The sequence below is a fragment of the Poecilia latipinna genome, unplaced genomic scaffold (genome assembly GCF_001443285.1).
Source record: "Poecilia latipinna isolate Pla-1442-1.1 unplaced genomic scaffold, P_latipinna-1.0 Scaffold184, whole genome shotgun sequence".
Taxonomy (NCBI): Eukaryota; Metazoa; Chordata; class Actinopteri; order Cyprinodontiformes; family Poeciliidae; genus Poecilia; species Poecilia latipinna.
The window spans coordinates 217049-235565 of NW_015112800.1; the positions used below are offsets into that span (position 1 = coordinate 217049).

The 18517-nt window shown below is 38.5% G+C and overlaps 1 long non-coding RNA gene across 1 annotated transcript in view; it reads left to right on the forward strand.

Annotated features, from left to right (window-relative positions):
- Nucleotides 1-155: 155 nt before the first annotated feature.
- The window catches only part of LOC106946285 (uncharacterized), a 32992-nt gene continuing 14630 nt past the window's right edge, over nt 156-18517 (forward strand). Inside the window, exon 1 of the long non-coding RNA XR_001424738.1 lies at nt 156-949. This is a non-coding gene — a long non-coding RNA (uncharacterized LOC106946285). The remainder of the gene's footprint in view (nt 950-18517) is intronic.

Consider the following 18517-nt stretch of genomic DNA (forward strand, 5'->3'; position numbering starts at 1 on the left):
AGTTGTGTTTCCTCAATCCTTCAAACCAAAATCACATCAGTTTAAAATATGTCTGTACGGGGTTTCCCTGTTACTATCATGGTTTATTTTTTATTGTAGATTTTCTTTTTTTTTAAAGTATTTCCGCCAAAAATTCAGAAAATTTTAGATTAATCTTCAAATTTTTCTAGAAAAAAATATTCTTAGTTTAAAAAGTTGTAAAGTCACACATTTTCAACTTAAGGAGTTCATAAATGTTATTTTTTCTAGAAAAGTTTTGAAATTAATCCCAAAATTTCAAAGTTTTTTGTGCAGTAATTCATCCCCATTTGTGCGCATGAGACCATATTTACCTTCGATTAGCTCGTTTTCTCATTATTACCTTCTGTTTTTATCTCACATTGTTATGTAAGAAAATGCTCAAGAAATAAAGACTGATTGATTAATTGTGATTTTTACCATGTCGTTCGTTTCTTTGCACAACCAACAACAACAACAACAAAAAATCTCTGCTCGGGCTTTTTTGTGAAAGATTACAACCGGAAGTCGTGGTTTATCGCCGGTCAGTTTGACAGCCGTGGCCGCCGGTGATCATCCACGGTTTCTCCGGGACAGACTCCGACCTCGCAGCTCCTCCGGGACACGTCCGACCGGCCTCGGGGCTCGCTCTGGCTCTGTGGACCCCCCGCGGTCCTCCACCTGTCCCGGCGTCCTCCTCCGCTCCGACCAGCTCCCAGTCTGCGGAGTTAGCAGCTTTTAGCATCTGCAGGCAGCGTCTCCTCTGGCTGTTTTTACGTCTGCTCCTCTGACCAGGAGGTTTCGGCTCCGGCTCTGGAGGCTTTGGACCCGGAGAATAAACAGACGCATTTACATTCAGACGGCGTGGCTGGCTGCTGGAAGGCTGCGGAGCCTGAATGACCTGCAGCCGCAGCTGCAGCAGCAGCAGCAGATCTACTGGTGCCACACGGAGGTAGGTCGTTAAATCATGTTTTAATTAAAGAGGGGGCATGTTGGAGCTTTTATGCACACCCAGCTGGTGATGATGAAGAGCCAGTACCTTCCTCCTCATGGAGGTCGTCAGATTTGTTTCTGTTTCTGAGGACATAAACTCCATACTGTCCTCCTCGTGTCGCCTCACATGTGCAGAAATGAAGCCTGTCTCTTTAAAATCTCATGCGCACAGATCAGATGGTGACATTTCAAGCCTCCTCTTCATGCTCCATCCTTGCTTCCCCACCCTTCCTTCCCTCTTTTTGTCCTCTCGGCCCCTCATCCATCTCTCTGTGGCTCCATTGATCCGGCCGCTGGCGTTGCTAAGAGACAGCAGAGGGCTGTGAAGGGCAGAGAAATGATGGAGGACAGATTTACCTGCGAGCAGATGAAGATCAGGTGTTCATGGCTCTGTTTTCTGTGTGAGAAAAATCATTTTTTAATGCTTACAGAATGTTTTTATAACTCCAAACAGAAGAAAAGTTGAGATGGATTTTCTCTTTTAGAAACATGGGGAAACTGTTTTGATCGTTTTCAGAGTGAGAAATGTGAAGCTGGAACATCCAACTGGACGAAGAAATGGGATATAGTTAATTTACTCCACTGCTGGAAATAAGGCATTAGATTTTCCTGGGTGGAAGGTCAGAGATGGATTATTTGACTGGATGTACTTCATAATTTTAATATGCAGCAATAAAATAAAATAAATGCAATAATTTTCTACTTAGGACCAAAAACAAGTGGACATTAATCAGGGAATTTGCCCTGATGTGGGTTTCCCAACCCTCCAGATGTTTTGACCTCTGACCTATCCTGACCTCTGAACCATCCTGACCTCTGAACCATCCTGACCTCTGAACCATCCTGACCTCTGGCCTTCCATGACCTCTGACCCTCCCTGGTGGCGTTCTGGTTCCGGCCTGCTGATCCGATTCCTTTTGTCACATTTTCATCCAGTGGGCGACTGAAGCGCAGCGAACATCAATCTATCAGACTTCAGAGCTGTAAATCTACTCTGTGAATTTTAATTTGGCCGTTAAATAATCCAGAATCGGCTCTTTAATCTGCAGCCGTCCTCACGGCGCCTTTGGAGGACTTTGATTCTGCTTCTTCCTTTCTGCCAAAGTGAAGCCGCAGAGCATGGTTCGGCTTAAACTGACACTTTTCTGCTTCGACTTACTGATCAGAAACAAGAAATATGTCGATTTTCTGCCTGCTCTGACTCTTGATTTATGATTTATCGGAGTTAAGGCAAGGAGACGCCAACAGAAGCACATCCTTCAGCAACTCAGAGCTGCAGCAAAGAGAAAAACAGCTGATGCTTCAAGCAGCTTCATGAATTATTACCTCTGTTTAATATGTAATGTTTTACATTTTGTCCTTCCAGTTCAAAGGTAAGGAACCCCAAAACACAGCATCACTGTATCCATATATATTCATTTTAGTAATCTGTTGGTGTGTACCATCCAGAACTGACATTAATTTAATTAAATTATCGATTGTATTGTTTATTTTCATTTGTTCTGATTATTATTATTGCATTTTTAAATTAAATATAACTTTATTTTGAATATAACTATCTCATTTGGATTTTCTGAAGTCTTTTAATGCACTTTTACTCATCAAAATATTCACATTTTGTCAGTGACTCCCCTATTTGTGTGTAACTACTGCCTAGTATGACAACATTTAATTTCATTTTTAATTTGATCTATTTATGTAATTTAATTTGTTTTATTTTTGATATAATTAAATTTTAATTTGCAGAGTCTGTATAATCCAGTTATCGATTTATCAATTACTAAATTAGTTGACAATTATTTCAATAATCGTTTCAGCCACAACGGGATTACATTACATCCTGATATTCTAAAGCCAAAAGGAAGAGGGTGTACTTACTTCTTTTAACCATGACTGTATTTGATCAACAGCAGACCAACCGTTGCCCTCTCTGCTGGACGCCGAGCCGTCAGGTGACAAACGGACCAGAGGCCAACAGTTTGCTAATTGGATTCCTTCCTTTAAACCGAGCGCACACTCACACAAACAGGCTTTATTATCTGCCTGCTTCGTTCTGAGAAGAACCGATTTGAAATGTAAATCCGTCATGCTGAGCCGCAGCCAGGTCCAACACCGTCCCAGCAAACTGTTTATGCAACAGATTCGTAGATTTCTGAATCAACTGATTCCTCCACGAAAGCAGAAGCCTGTGTTTGGAGAACAATTCCCAGCTGCCTCTGCCGTGTTTTCTCTTCACAAACAACTAAAGGAAAAGCAGAACGATAATTCTGTTATGCAGAAAAGGCTTGATTCCCACCTGGAACGCTGCAAAAACACAAAATATTATCAAGTATTTTTCCTCTAGTTTCTTGTGCAAATATCTTATACTTCAAATAAGAAAAGTAACTTTTCTGCAAGACATAGCAGATTGTTTCAAGTCAGTAATGTTGATGAAAAAGAGCATGTTTCATTGGCAGATTATTTCACTTATAACAAGATTGTTTCTAATTGGTATCAAGGAATTATTGATTTACAACAAGCTACTGTATGTAGTTGAAAAATTACTTGAGTTAGTTTTGTTTTATTTCAATTGTATTAAGATATTTGCACAAGAAACTAGACCAGAAATACTTGGTAAGATTCTGTGTTCTTGCAGTGAAAGGTTAAAAGATGTAAAATCAGTGCAGGTTCTTTGTCCGGTAGTGAAACCTGGCAGAGACTACAGATTAAGGGCTTAAAAAAAATCTGTGACTTGTTTCGACTTTTCTGCCTCGAGGCAAAAGGGCCTCCAGTGAAGATGTGCATCGTGACAGAGTCGTTCAGCGACAGCAGGTTTTCATGGCAGGAATGAAGCCAAACCGCCACTGACTCACACACACACACACACACACACACACACACACACACACACACACACACACACACACACACACACACACACAATCCTATCATTTTAAACTGCTTACTGTAAATGTATTTCATTTTATCACATCCACTCAAACACAAACGGCCTCCATCCAATCACTATAAACTGCTTAGCTTCACACACATTTAACTCAGTTAAACTGGGAACCAAACACATCCTGGAAAACCAAAGAAGGTAAAGCCAGGATGGAAACTGCAAGGTCTCCTAAACCGGCTCCGCTTACACGCTGAGCTGTTCTTCCTTTTCCTGATCAGACTTAAAACAAATGCTAAGCAGCCATCTTGAGTTTTCAGCTAACTGGTTCACCAAGCAAAACTTGGTGAACCAGTTAGCTGAAACTACAGTCAAATTAATCGTGATGAATCAGTTATTGAAATAATTGTCAACTAATTTAGTTATTGACAATTTAGTTACAACATACTATATAATCAAAATTGGTGCTGAACACCTACTGGTATAGGTTGGTATAGGTTGCACTTCAGGAAGTGATTTTTTAACAGACCTTTCACTCATAATTTCAGTTTTATTGTTGAGTTTTTCTAACTCTGTTGCTGATAATTTTGGTTAATTGATGAGTGAAGGACTTTGGTCAGAAAGCGTGCAGGACATCAGTAGATTTTAAGCTGTTTACTGATGCATTCTGGGTACAGAACAAATGTGTTGAGAACATGAGAGGAAGAGGAACCGTCTTCACCCACTTCAAAATAAGAGCATGAATATAAACGTCTATTTGAAAAATAACAGTCAATAACCAAAACTTCAACAAAGTTGTCAAACTTTATTCAACAAAAAGTTCACAAAACAGCAACATAAATCAGAACTTTCTAATTTACTCAGAAAAATTAATTTTATGAAAGCTAAGGGTGCTAAATGTCTTCAACACTAGCAAAACACTAAAAATTAGCGCTGCTATTAGCGTTTACCAACCGCTGACACCTTCCTGTGTGCTTTGAGCATCAGGCTACCAAATGTCTTGCCTTCATTGGGTTTCTCACTCTGATAACGATCAATTAATCAAAGCGTCGGATCAGCAGGATGTAGCTGAGGGCTGTGGCTGTCTCAGGATACAAATTCAGATTATTTTAATGAGAAAATGTCTTCTAGTTCATGTTTCGAATCCTGTTTCTAATAAAGGATGCACATGTGAGACCGAAGCTGCCTCACCCACTCATATCATCCATCAGTGTCCCGGGGTCCCTTTGATATCCGCCCCCATCCTCTCCTCCTTTGTGCTTTGTAAAAATAGTTCATCTTTGATGCATTAAAGTTGTTTTTCAGGACACAGAGCGTAAGAACACCATCATATATTATATTATATTAAAACTCAACTTCAGTCAGATTCTAGGCCAGAGCAGTATTAAATTACCGTAATCTGAAACTTGCTTTGCTGAGCCAAATCATATAATAATGCATAATTTCTCGACTCACAAACTGAAGTCTAAAACTGCAGCTGATTATCTTTATTATATCATTAGAAGTCTGCAGTGGTGGGACTCTGAAGCCTTTTCCAAGCTCGACTAATTACCTAATTAGGAAAAGCTTCAAACAGGTTAATCAGACACCAAGGGAGCGCGCAGAGTTTTAATGGATCCTGACATCTCCAACTGGATTTTTCTCCTCTTTTTCCTCTCTGGTTGCTGCTATTGGGGGAAATTCACTGTTTATAAAGAGCTATTTTATCTTTACCTCATGCTGCTTCTCATACACACACAGCTTAGAAGATTAAAAGCAGACACAGATGACAGAGCAGCACATGGATTGTGTTCAATTCAATTCAAGTTCATTCGTATAGCACATTTCAGCAACAAGGCAGTTCAAAGTGCTTTACATCTTAAAAACATCACAGACAATAAGCATTATATTTTGTCAAATACGATCAAAGTAATCAAGCAAATGTTCATCAGAAATGCTGATCAGTGTCCCATTTACTGCTAATCAAGAGCAGCTCTAAACAGGCGGATGATTTAAAGGCACTCAGTGTTTCAGCAGTTTTGCAGTTTTCTGGACGTTTATTCCAGATAAGAGGAGCATAAAAAGTGAATTCTGTTTCTCCACGTTTGAACCAGAAGGTTGATACAACAGCAGCAGATCTTTAATGTGTCGTGAGCCATTCAGTGATGTATAAACTAGCAACAGTATTTTGAAGTCTATTCTCTGAGCTACAGGGAGCCTGTGAAGGACTTTAGAACCGGGTGATGTTCTCTAACTTCCTGGTTTTAGTCAGAACACCAGCAGCAGCGTCTGGATCAGCTGGAGGATTGATTTTTTTTTTCTAGGCAGACCTGTTACAGTGATCAATGCATTTCTCTAGAGCTTGCTGCTACATTTGTTCTTTAATCCTGGAAATGTTCTTCAGGTGATAGAAGGCTGACTTTGTAACCATCTTTATGTGACCCTGAATGCTCACGTCTAGTTTCTAGCTGTAATAACTGAACCAGACTGCTTCTGTACCTCTGCTATGCATTGAGATCATATCTATGAACACAGTAAATGGGACCCAAGCTGAGCAGCAGCCTTGAAGGGCTCCACCCTGTACCGTTATGCTGAGAAATAAAAATATACCACCTGTTTTACTCATTTTGCAGTCGCTATTCTTGCTCTGCAGCTGGATTCATTTTTAAAAGCCCTTCCAGGTGCTGCATTAACCATCTAAAGCTTGCATGAATCACAGCCTTGAATCTTTTTTAGATGTAATGTAATTTCAGTGAATCCAGGGTGGTTAAAATTTTATTAGTCACAGCGATGGCTCTATGGGTGCTGCAGAAGTGCAGGAACAATCAGGGGTGTCCAAAGTGTGGCCTGCGGGCCATTTGTAGCCCTCAGACAGATTTTTTTTGTGGAATCCAGCTACAGTTCAAGAAGAATTTATTACATTTCTTATTTCTAATTAGTGTTAAATTATTATTGACCAGATTTTCTTACAATGGAAAATGTAAGGTATGACACAAAATATTTGTATTTTTACAACGGAGCTTTTATAATAATTAAAACAGCATCTGTCCAGGTACTGTAACAGAAAAGCTGACTTTTCCTGTCATTTAACTGAGAATAAATTTGGTTAAACAAGCCCAAAAGAATTAGAAAAATATCTGCCTTTCATTTAATACAGAGAATGAGTTGGATAAATAACTTTCCTTTATCACAACAAAAGTTTCTCTTCCTTCTCCCAGTGCGAACGAGAAACAACCAATCAGAGCCAGGAGGCGGGTCTTAGTGCTGTCAATCATCTCTTCCCATCGACTGCTAGCTTTCTGGTAAACTGCAGCTAGAAGAGCCGTTAGTGAATGCTAAAGCTAGTTAGCATGGCCGCCAATGACGATGGACAAAGAGTTATGTGAAATGATAAGTTCTTTCTTCACCATTAGCACATTCAGCAGCGAACACCTGGATGATTGACAGCGCTATGGCCCTCTGGTTGTTTTTGGTTGGGAACATTTCTTCAGATGCTAATAGTAACTCAGGGAGAAGGTGGAGATCGGTCTTTTCACAGATTATCTGTCTTATAGCAAACTGTCACGATACGGTGACAGTTTTAAAAAATATGTAAAAAACATTTCTTTAAATAAAAGTTGCGTAATGCAGCTTTAAAACCCGTCAGACAGCAGGAACCTCTTGATCCAGTTTGGCTACAGGGTAGTGATGTGTGACCCTCATAAGTCCTCCATTGTTCTCCCAGTGGGACAGTCCGGCTCATTGTCTGTTGTTTCAGGATAGTTCTTTGCTGCTCTGATCCTGGATCCTGGAGAACCTGGAGCCACCAGGAATCTCCTCACCTCCAATGATCTGATTTAAAGCTTGGACAGAAACAGCTGCTGGCAGACATTCCTGATAACCTCTGCTGATTTTAGCAGCAGCTCTGCAGCCTTTGTCATTACTGAGATTATTCTGCAGAGCGATCCGAACCGCGGGTTATGTTTCTGTCACAGATCTTCATGCTTCCCTGAGTACTGTCTCCACACTAATGCGATGTAAGCTGCTGGCTCTGTTCCTGGAGTTTAGACGAAGCGAGTGTCATTTCTTCCTGTTTTATAAAGCAGGAGAAGTTCCCAGGGCTGCTGTCTGTCATGCTTTTACCTCATCTATCTGTAGAAACCATCTTGTTTCTCTATCTCTGCTCTGAGTAAAGCATGAAAGAGCTCCCAGGGGAATCCCGATCCACTCTCTGTTCGTGAAGTTTTGGACCTCCTCGTTAACCGACTCTTCCCCCTGAAACTGCAGAGACGCTGCTCTCTGTGCAGCACCTCAGCATGTACTCATTACTTCACTGTGGTTGAGTGAGCGTGACCTGAAAGCTAGCGCAATAGCCACCATGTTTTTATTTAAACGGAAGCAAGGGAAGCTAGCTGCAGATTTTGCCGATTTGAATCCCATCTGGAATCGATTCTTTATCCTCCCCGCCCCGCAGAATAAACTTCACTGAAACTAAACCTAGTAGGGCTTCAACTGATTATTTTAGTAATCTATTATTAGTCAATTAATCAGATTTTTAAAAATGGGCACATTCTACAGAACATTCTACAGATTTTATGCACATAAGCGTATGTTACATGACATTAAAAATACATAAAATGCAAATAAATAATTTAATTTATTTTCTAAATAAGAAAATAAACATGTTATTGCCTAAAATGCAGCAAGTTTTCACTCTATGCCGTTGTTGTTGTTATTATTATTATTATTATTAAGCATTTATGAGGCATGAAAACCTCAAACTGCTGCTGGCAAGTTACTCAAGAGGTTGTTGCTAGGTAACCACAGAATGAGTGAGTTGCTCGGTAACCACAGAATGAGTGAATTGCTAGGTAACCACAGAATGAATGAGTTGCTAGGTAACCACAGAATGAGTGAGTTGCTAGGTAACCACAGAATGAGTGAGTTAGTTGATTCCACCAGCTTTTCTTTTGGCTCCTACACTGTCTGACGGAGGTTGGACAACTAAAGCCAAGTTGTCCAAAAAAGGAGTAAATTTCTGCCAAAAAACTCTGAAATTTTTAGAGTGACCTCAGAAGTTTTCTTGAAAAAACAAGAAAGTTTCTCTCTTTGAAAAGTTGACAAATTCCAAGAAAAAAATCAATGACACTTTTGACTTTGTGAAAGAAATTTCCAATTGTTTCTAGAAAAGTTCTGCAAGTATTTTGGTGGAAATGTGCCCCTCCTTTTTAATATGTATCTGAAATGGTCCTGATGTGCCAGAATGCTGTGCAGTCCTGGATCAGAGCTCCGAATATTTTATCAGACATATCATCTATTGATATTGATCACGTATGTATTGTGATATATATTATTGATTTATTTTCCATGCCTAGAAAAATATTGTGTTCAGCTGCATATGATATAAAAAACTTGTTTAATGAAATGATGCTGAACATGGCGCTTTTTTCCAGTTACCAGATCTAAAGCGAGTTCTGCTGAAAACCACAGCTTAGCTCTTCCATCAGAGCTATTTATTGATTTTGCTCCCAAATGTAATGCAGTCCATTTGCCTGTGTTAATTAACACAGTTAGGGTGTGAACGACAGCCACAGGGATTTTATCATCATATCACATTGGTTCACTGTTTACACCAGCCGATCTGTGCTGAATCAAACCAAGAGTCGTGTTTTTTGGACTTTGGGAGGAACTTGGAGTAACTGGAGAGAACCCATGCCTGCATAGGTAAAACATGCAAACTCTATGGAAAATGGCCGCAGTTGATATTTGGTATAAACGCTACTTGATTGCTGAGTAACTACGATGGCCTGCTAGGTCCATTGTAGATAGAAAAAAGGAGCAAATTTCTGTCAAAAAGACTCTGAAGTTTTCTAGAAGAAACATGAAAATTACAGTCTTTGAAAATTTGAACATTTTCTGGAAAAAAAAAACCTCAGAAATTTGAAATTAATCTTAAAATAATCTAGAAAAAAAAAACAAGTTTCGAAAGTCAAATTATTTTTCTTTTGAAAAACAGAAATTTCCTATTTTTTTCTAGAAAATTTCTCAGATTAACAGCAAAATTTCTGTGTTTTTTGGTGGAAATTTACCCATTCTTGTTGGTATAGATACAATGGCCCTAGCAGGGCATCGTGGAGTAACTTATTAAAATATCAATCATTCAATACTTAAAGATTTCCTGATCAAACAGACCAAAATATAAAGCTATATGGAAATTTTAACATTTTAAAGACCAAAATCAAAATAATTCACACACATCATTACAAAATAACAAAATCAGGCAAAAGAAACATTTTTCTCAGTCAATTTCTTTCAAAAAAAATAAAATTTATAAAACTTTAATAAAAACGGCAGGTGATTGTCCGTCTCTGGTGAATTTTTACTTAAAAAAGCTTGTTCTTCATTCATTGAAGTATCGAAAAATGTTTTACTCAATAGTAGTGATACGTCATGTTAAATTTACTGAAGTAAAATAAAAAAATGCAGGGTTGCAAAAATAATGTTTATTTTTTAAAGTTACTAAATGTAACTTTTTAAGTCACTGCTGTATTTGACTCGACACTGCCCATTTAATACTCTGTTATTGTCATTTTACGACATCTTAAGGAGTCGAGGATGTTCCAACATGTGAACCTTGTATGTTAAAAGCAGGATTTACTTTTTTGTCTGTGAAAAAACTGAGACTCAAAGGCCTGGGAGGCTTTCACATTATAAAAATACCCACTCATGGAAAGTTGGAGGGACCCTATTTGCTTTAGAGCTCAATGCAGGAATGGGGGAATCTACAGTATCCTGCTGGATCATTTCCTCTTTCTAAGTGAAAGAGGAAGTTGGCAGGATGCCTCTTTATTTGCAGGATACTTGCAACGAACGGTGATGCAGTTCAGGACGGACAGAGGTTTTAATCTCCATCTGTCTGTTTGTTCTTGCTTCCAGATGGTCTGCTTTCTTTCTTGCTCAGCTGAGTCTGACGGACTAACAGAGGGTAATGCTTCGTTAGCCATCAGTGTGAAGGAAGTTTTCCGCGCTGAAGGTTTCAGGTGGACCAGCTGTTGTGCCAAACGTGTCGCATCGCCGCTTTCGTCAAGGGTGTTGGCATAAAAACATAGTTGCAAAGCAAAAAAGCGCAAAAGTAGACTCATAATGTACTGCAGATTTCAATCGATGATGATTCTCATTTCGTGCTCACTGGCTTCTTGCCTCTTATAAAAATAACTGCTTCAAATTTTAGGTGGTCAAATTTTTTTACTCTTGGTATTCCTCATATTTGTTTTTGGTTTTTTGTCTAGGTTTGTGCAAAGACGTTAAGAGGAGATTGTAAGAGAATACAAAATTGTATAAGGGACATGTCATGACATACAAAATCCACTTTTGAAGCCCTTAAATTCCCTTTGTTGTGAACTTGGAGTCTCTAGGATTGCAGAAGAGTTGAATGTAGTCTCTTCTGATGCTGTGTAGATATCTTTATAATTAAATTTTTCAATCTGTTCAGTTTTCTCTACTCCCTTTTACGTTTTTTTTTATCCATTATGTCACAGTATTTGCTGTGGAGCTGTCATGGACTTTCAGCTAACCAATTCTGTGAATCTGACATTTTTATTCGTCAAATCAGTTTTGTTGTACCAAAGCATCTTTGAACTTGATGCCAAGTCAGAAAGTTCAGTTGTTCTTTACATCCTTCCCCACCAAACCTCTTTGAAGTACCCTGTTATAGTTTATTTTTCTTGAAAATATTCCCTTATCAGTGGGGAAAGTCCTCTTTGTTTGTGCAAAACACTTAAAGAACGAGTGCATAAGGAAACAACAAACAACAAAATGGTACAGTGCAAATAACGCTAAAATGACAAAAAAAAGCTAATTTATTGAGTGTTTATATGATTCTTGGCTGTTTCGTAGCAGAAGCATTTTACTTATGTTAGCGCTGCGTGCTAGCTGTTAGCTCCTGTTTTTGCCATTTTTGTCTCATGATACAAACCTACTCAACAATTTTCTTAGCGCTAGCATTTGCTAATTTACCAACTGCGTTGATTAATTCATTATGGTAGTACTTTCTGTCTCAAATATGTAAGGCTGGATGGACAAGTCTGTCATTGTTGACATCTTTAAGACAGTCTAGGAATAAAAAGTTTTTGTTCTGCTAGCTAATCATATCCCTGCTAGCAAACTACAAAAATGGCTGATTGTGGTGGAGTGGAACGCTGTGCAACCTGAAAGGGGCGGGGCTTTTATTTAAAGAGACGGCACCAAAAAGAGTTACTTTACGACATACCCAGAACAGGAGGAAACGTGGAGCCGTTGGAGCTAATAATGAAAAATTCAGACCAAATTATTGCAGCTCCACTTTATATATACCTCAACTGATTGATTCAAATTGGAAAAGGACAGATTTAAAAGCATGATATGTCAACTTTAACTGTGATTTGATGCTCTTTGCACTGGCAGACTTGGCAATGTGTTCTTAATTGGACAAGAGGCGAGACTTGATATTATGCATACAGAGAAAGGACTCATCCAGACTGCCGAAGCTGGCAGACTGTCTTAGTTTGCATCAACCTTCTCCCCGTGTCTGTGGATGGATCGTCTCTGCGGCAGCAGCAGCTGGCACTGGGCCTCAGGACAGAGGGCCGTCCTGCCAGGCTTCACTTTATTATTCCTCTCGCAGGACGAGGAGGAGAGAGGCTGAAAGGCCCAGCAGGGGTAGCAGTGAGGAGGGAGGAGGGGGAAAGTATCACTTTGTGTTTGTGTCTTGAAACTGTACATCTGTTCACTTAGAAGGTCGCATTTAAACATACGACTCAGCGGAAATACCACTGGAGAAATTGTGAAAAAATCTGATAAGATCTGCTACTTTGGCAAAGTTTTTCATTGAATTTAATAAAAATTTAAATTTTTATTGGGGATTCATGAAAAATCTTTCCAATTTTAGGGTGTTTTCTATCCTCATGGTTGGTAGATTTGGTTCGACCAAAACTGAAACATTTGTTACATTTTCAGCTGCTGCAGTTCGCTTCCTCACTGCACTGTCTCAAACAAACCAAACTTTTTGAGGAAACTGTTCCCCTCCTCGCCTGCGGTGGCGCTGCACCAAGAACCACTGAAGAAAACAACATGAAAACCTCTGAAGAAGACACTGAATGCAACATCGTATTCACTAAATGTAAACAAAAATGGAGTAGCGTTAGATTTGATCAGATGTAAGATTTCTCTTTTCTCTTTGGTTAAAGTCCACCAGACATTACTTCTGTTATCGCTAGGCACACAGATCTGTTTTGGTTGCATTTACCCATAATCCCCTGCTCTGTAGTCCACTTCCTGCTTTTGGAGCGGTCTCTGGTCCACTTGGTGTTCACGTATGAATTCAAACCACACCAGAGTTCACTCAACCGAACCGAGACCGAGGTTTGTAAATGGGGCAGAGTTTGCTTTTTTGGTCCAAATCAGAGTTTGATTGAAGCAAACGAACCGGACTTTCTAGGCAAACAAACTCGAGGTGGATTAAAATGGACCAAACATGGTTGATGTGAATGCAGCTCCAGATAACACAAAAATACTGAATGAAACGTTGAATGAGGGATTGAAAATGATGACGTTTTTTTAACGATTTAGCAGCTCTGCTGTGCCTCCCGTTAAGTGCACTCTGTTCCTGATAAGTGGATAAATACAGCAAAGTCCACAGAGACAAAAAATACTAACAGCGACCGAAGAGAAATGCTTCTTGATCTCACCTGGAGAGCAATGTCTCAGTGGTCGAGCAGATCTGCACTATTTGATTTGTGCCAGTGCAAACAAGACAGAAGAAAACAAAAAAACAAATCAGAGCCAGGCTGAGAAGGCAGAAGAGTAGAGCAAAGTGTAGCGTTCTGGGAATTCGTAGGCCACAGTGAAAGGTGGTTATTGATCACTGCATTTCAAAAAAAGCAGATGGTGCAGAACTCAGGAGTCAAGTGCAATCCAGTAAGCAGAGATAAGTGGAAAAACTTCTGCAAGGCTAATTGCTGCTGCTCAAAAATATGCTCAAAGCTCATTTGGGAATCTGTTAAAATCAGGAGAAGCGAAGTTTTTCTCAGTATCAACAAAGATCTAATTGAAAAATTATCACTGCATTTAACCCTTTCAGCTGCTGGAAAATAACTAAAACTCCTGCCAAAGCCATCAGCAAACATTTACATGCCATTGTTTTCTCAGAATTGGCTTATAGTTGCTTATAAATAGAAAGAAAATATAAATAATATTAATAAAAAAATAGAATAAAACTCGAGAGGTAAACAATCCAATACAAATAATAGTACAAAACAAAGTTGTGTTTCATTAAATTAAAGTTAGCTAAGTGGAAAAGCTGCTGTAGCCTGTGAACATGGCAGAGGACTAGTGAAACAATTTAACTGCTCAAAGATTTAAAAAGATTTTAATAGGTTTTTCCAGATTATTTAAATTGGGGAGGTAAATACATTGAAGCTCACGTTACGAAGTGCTTATTGTTATATTTTTGTCACAGTTATAGTTAACTACTCATTTATAGCTCCATGCCTCAGCCACACTTTCCAGCAAAAACACAACTCAAAGTTTAACCGTCTGCAGAAAGTTGGATTTTACTAGACTGAACTGGGATTTTGATCCGTTTTATGTTTTTTTTTTTTTAACACAATCACAGTTTAAGTTTCATGTGTTTTTCAGATTTTACAAAAATAATATTCAACTTAGAGTGATGATGTCACACTAGATTCTGAACCTCTGTGAAATACTCAGATTTTTTTTATATAAGCTACATTTATGCCCACATTTTCATCTCAACAGCTACAATTTACACACCAAAACGCAGGTATTTCTGCCTACTTTCACTCAGTGTCTCTCAATGCTGTAGGACTTGCAGTTTTGTGTCAAATCAGGTCAGAATGTACAGAGCTCACACCCAAACTCTCATTCACTCTCATTATATTTCTTATTATTCCCAAAATTGAACTGGAGGGTCTCTTTAGCCACTCGGATCTCCTTCATAAAACACTGTAGACACATAAACATTAATGTGTGTTAAACCACCAGAAGCTTCTGGTACATGAAGGTTTTCAGAACAAGTTGCAGTTTTTCCACTGGGATAGTTTGTGTGATGCTAACGTTTCACTGTGGGCACTGTGGACAGATAGACAGCCATCACCATGGAAACAGGCGACTCAGCATTTTCTGAGTCTCAGGAGTTTGCTTATTCTGATATTAAGTTAAAAAAAAATCAGTATTTTCAGCCCTAAATGCCTAAAGAAACAGGAAGAGATCTTGTATGGACTTTCAAAATAATACTCACAGATTCTCTTTTACATAAGAGACGAACAAGGTCATGAATTTGTTTGTTACTTAAAGTTTGAAACCTAACAGGCTTAAAAGATAAATGTACAAATGTTTAAAACTAAATATTTTCTAGTTTTAATTGTTTTTTTTACTGTATCTAACAGTAATCAGCCGCCTGCCTTTGTATTTGCGTAAGTATCAAAGTATTACAGTAGGGCAGCTTAAACTTTCAGGGATGATAAACCATGCAAAGCAGATGAAGCTAAAAACGTCGTCATCTTTGGAGCTGCTTGGTTTTCAAAGTGTCCACATTGTGTAACGTTGTGTTACAGAACCAGAGGAATTTGGGTTAAGCAAAAAAAAAAAAAAGAAATCCTTGCTGTTTAGTTTAAATTTACTTGCTTTGTGCTGTAATCCTGTTGTATAACGGGTTCTTGTTGCGGTATATAACAGCAGAACATAGCGTTTCTCCTTTCTTGCTGTAATTTCACTCGTTCTGCACCCTCCACCCCCCTCCATGCCGCTTGCAATAGTCTTCTAAATCTGACTACACTGGTCTGAGTTCAGGAAATTTGCCGTTTGGTTGTTGTGATACATATGCATGGTTAAGCCTGTTTATCCCTGCTAATCCTCTCTCGGTATGTCTCCCTAAAATATGCATTACATCCCACAACAAAGCAAGACAGAGAAAGTGGTTGTGGTTGGATGCGTCTGACATTCATGACATACATAGTGCTTCATGCTTCTGTGAAATTTAATCATCCTCACTTTAAACTGGAGCTTAAATGGATCCACAACCAGCAGAAGAAGAAGTTGCTAATAGACTCTGGGATGTTTTATTTCTCATGCAAAGATGCTCCATTAGGTTTGCTGCTGTTTGTCCCTCACTTATTATAATTTTAATTAGCAGTGGAAGTCAAGTGTATATGATCTAAGTAATGTGGGAACTAACTAAATGTGTTGTAGGAGAAGGAGTGACAGTTTGGTTCTTGTTAGTTTGTGGTTTTCTGATTTCTGAAGCAAACATGATGCGCCTGTGCTGTGGGCTTTAATGAAAGTTAAATCTGAAAGTTTCTGAACATTTCACATGTCAGAATCTGAAGTGTGACATCATCACTCTCAGCTGAAGATTCAGTGGGAAAAATGACCAAACTTAAACAGTCAAGGTGCAAAACCTGTAAAAGCTGCTAGGACTTCAGTAAAGCCACTTAAATCTGAACCGGTGGAAAGTCTGGCTGAGATATGGAGCTCCAACGATGCTGAGATTTTTACTGCGTTCACCAAATTTCTATTGTCAACAGAGGAAATACCACATCCAACAAATTTTATCGATAAATGATAATATTGTTGATTTTAGACCATTTTCATGTAATTTAATGGTAATGGCATAATAATTTCTACATTTAAAACTGGAACTGGAAGACATTTTAAATATTCAAAATAAATAATCAAAACAACAGAAACAACAAATAAAATAAATTATGGGTCTCTGTGAACAGAACTGGCTTTAAAAAAAGGGCTAGTTGAGACCAAATCACCAAACTGAAGACAAAAAGTCATCAAGGTTTTGGTAGAAAGAGACAAAAGTATAATAAGATATAATAAGAAAGGCTGTGATGCTAATAATTCAGCCAACATTTTAGAATTACTTGGTGAATATTGTTTATGAAATCATATTTTTATCTTTCCTGCAGTGGGTCAACAATCCCAGTCAGCCACTATCTTCCCTTTATTCAGTCAGATTTTATCCTTCTTATGATTTCAGTTCAACAAATCTGATCAAATGAAACTGCATGTTTAAACAACACGCTGCTCTGATCAGTGATGGAAAAATACTTCAGTGCCGTTTTAGATACACACGATGATCTTTCAGAAACCTCCAGACCTGGATCCAATGCAGCTCTCCATCCCGACATGAAAAGATGTTTGCTTTAAATTAAAGCATAACGAAAATAACTTGAGACATAGCGAAAGGGCAGCTCAGCTGGAAGGGAGCTAATGGATGATTTATGGCTGAATTTAAGTGTCTCCGTTTTTATAAAGCTGTCTGCAGAAAGCCTCGCTTCTTGGCTGTATCCATGGAAACTCACTCTCCACATCCTGAGGAAAGAGATAATTCGCTCACTCCTGTCTCCTGCTAATTGTGTCATTTGAATTATATAAAGGAGGACTGAAACTGGTGCTCGTTAATGACATTGGCACTTTGATCAGCTCGTCTGTCTGTTAAATTAACAGACCAAACACCTTCCATCAGGAGAATTTAGGTGTTTCTTGTGTATCTGTGGTAAACTAAAGAAAATATTTTTCAATATTTAATAAAATCCATCAGATTTCTTCCATTTTTTTCACCCCTGGTGCCGATATGTGAGGCTTAGTATCACCGATACCGATCCGATACAGAAAATCATTGCAGAAGTGACTTAAAATGTTTCCTTTTCTTAAAAACAAGGCATAAATGTCCTGAATTATTGCTCATTTATTTGATAACTCTGCACACTTAAATATACCAGTAGCTTCATAATTGTGGTCAAACATGTAAAAACAACTTTAATTTGTTCAATCAGTGCAATTAGCAGGAGAACAGACGATGTGAAATAAATAATAAAGAAACTGAAACTGTTTAACCTGATCAAACACTCAAAAATATACTGAATTCTATAAAATGTAAATAAATAATAAGGCATGACATCACTCAGAGCACAAAACATAGAATTAGACTGTCTAGATCTGCCTTACGGATCGAACACGTTGGCACTGACAGAGGTGGGCAGAGTAACTGATCAAATTATTATTTAATATTTAAAAATTACATCATCAAACTGACCAAAATAAAAAGTTTTGTGAAAATTTTGGTATTTTAAGGATGAAAATGACAATAATTCATATATATTTCAATATTGGGACCGATACAGATATTAATATTGATTCAGTACTAGTCCTGGTTGATTGGCTTTCTTACTGGATGTCATGAAACTTTTGCTCATAATTGTGATAATTTCACTACAGTAGCTCCTGCATAAAACACATTTTACATTCACCATGGTTGTAAAGTTTGGAGTCAACAGACCTGACTGCTTTTAATTTCTTTAAATTATAAAGGTCAGATTTTCCAGATCTGCATCCTGTCATATTCATCTCATCATCATTTACCATGGTGATTTATTCATGAGTTAAAGATAATAAATGCTCTTGAAATTAATTACGTTCTGCAAACAGAACTGTGGAGCGTAACCTTCAGAAACTGTCAGAGGGAAAGTGGAGCCAGATGGGAATGAGCATGTTTAAGGGACAGAAAAGCAACGCAGGTGGAGTCAGGTGGAGCAGTGGAGCCAGGTGGAGCAGCAGAGCCAGGTGGAGTCAGGTGGAGTCAGGTGGAGCCAGGTGGAGTCAGGTGGAGCAGTGGAGGCAGGT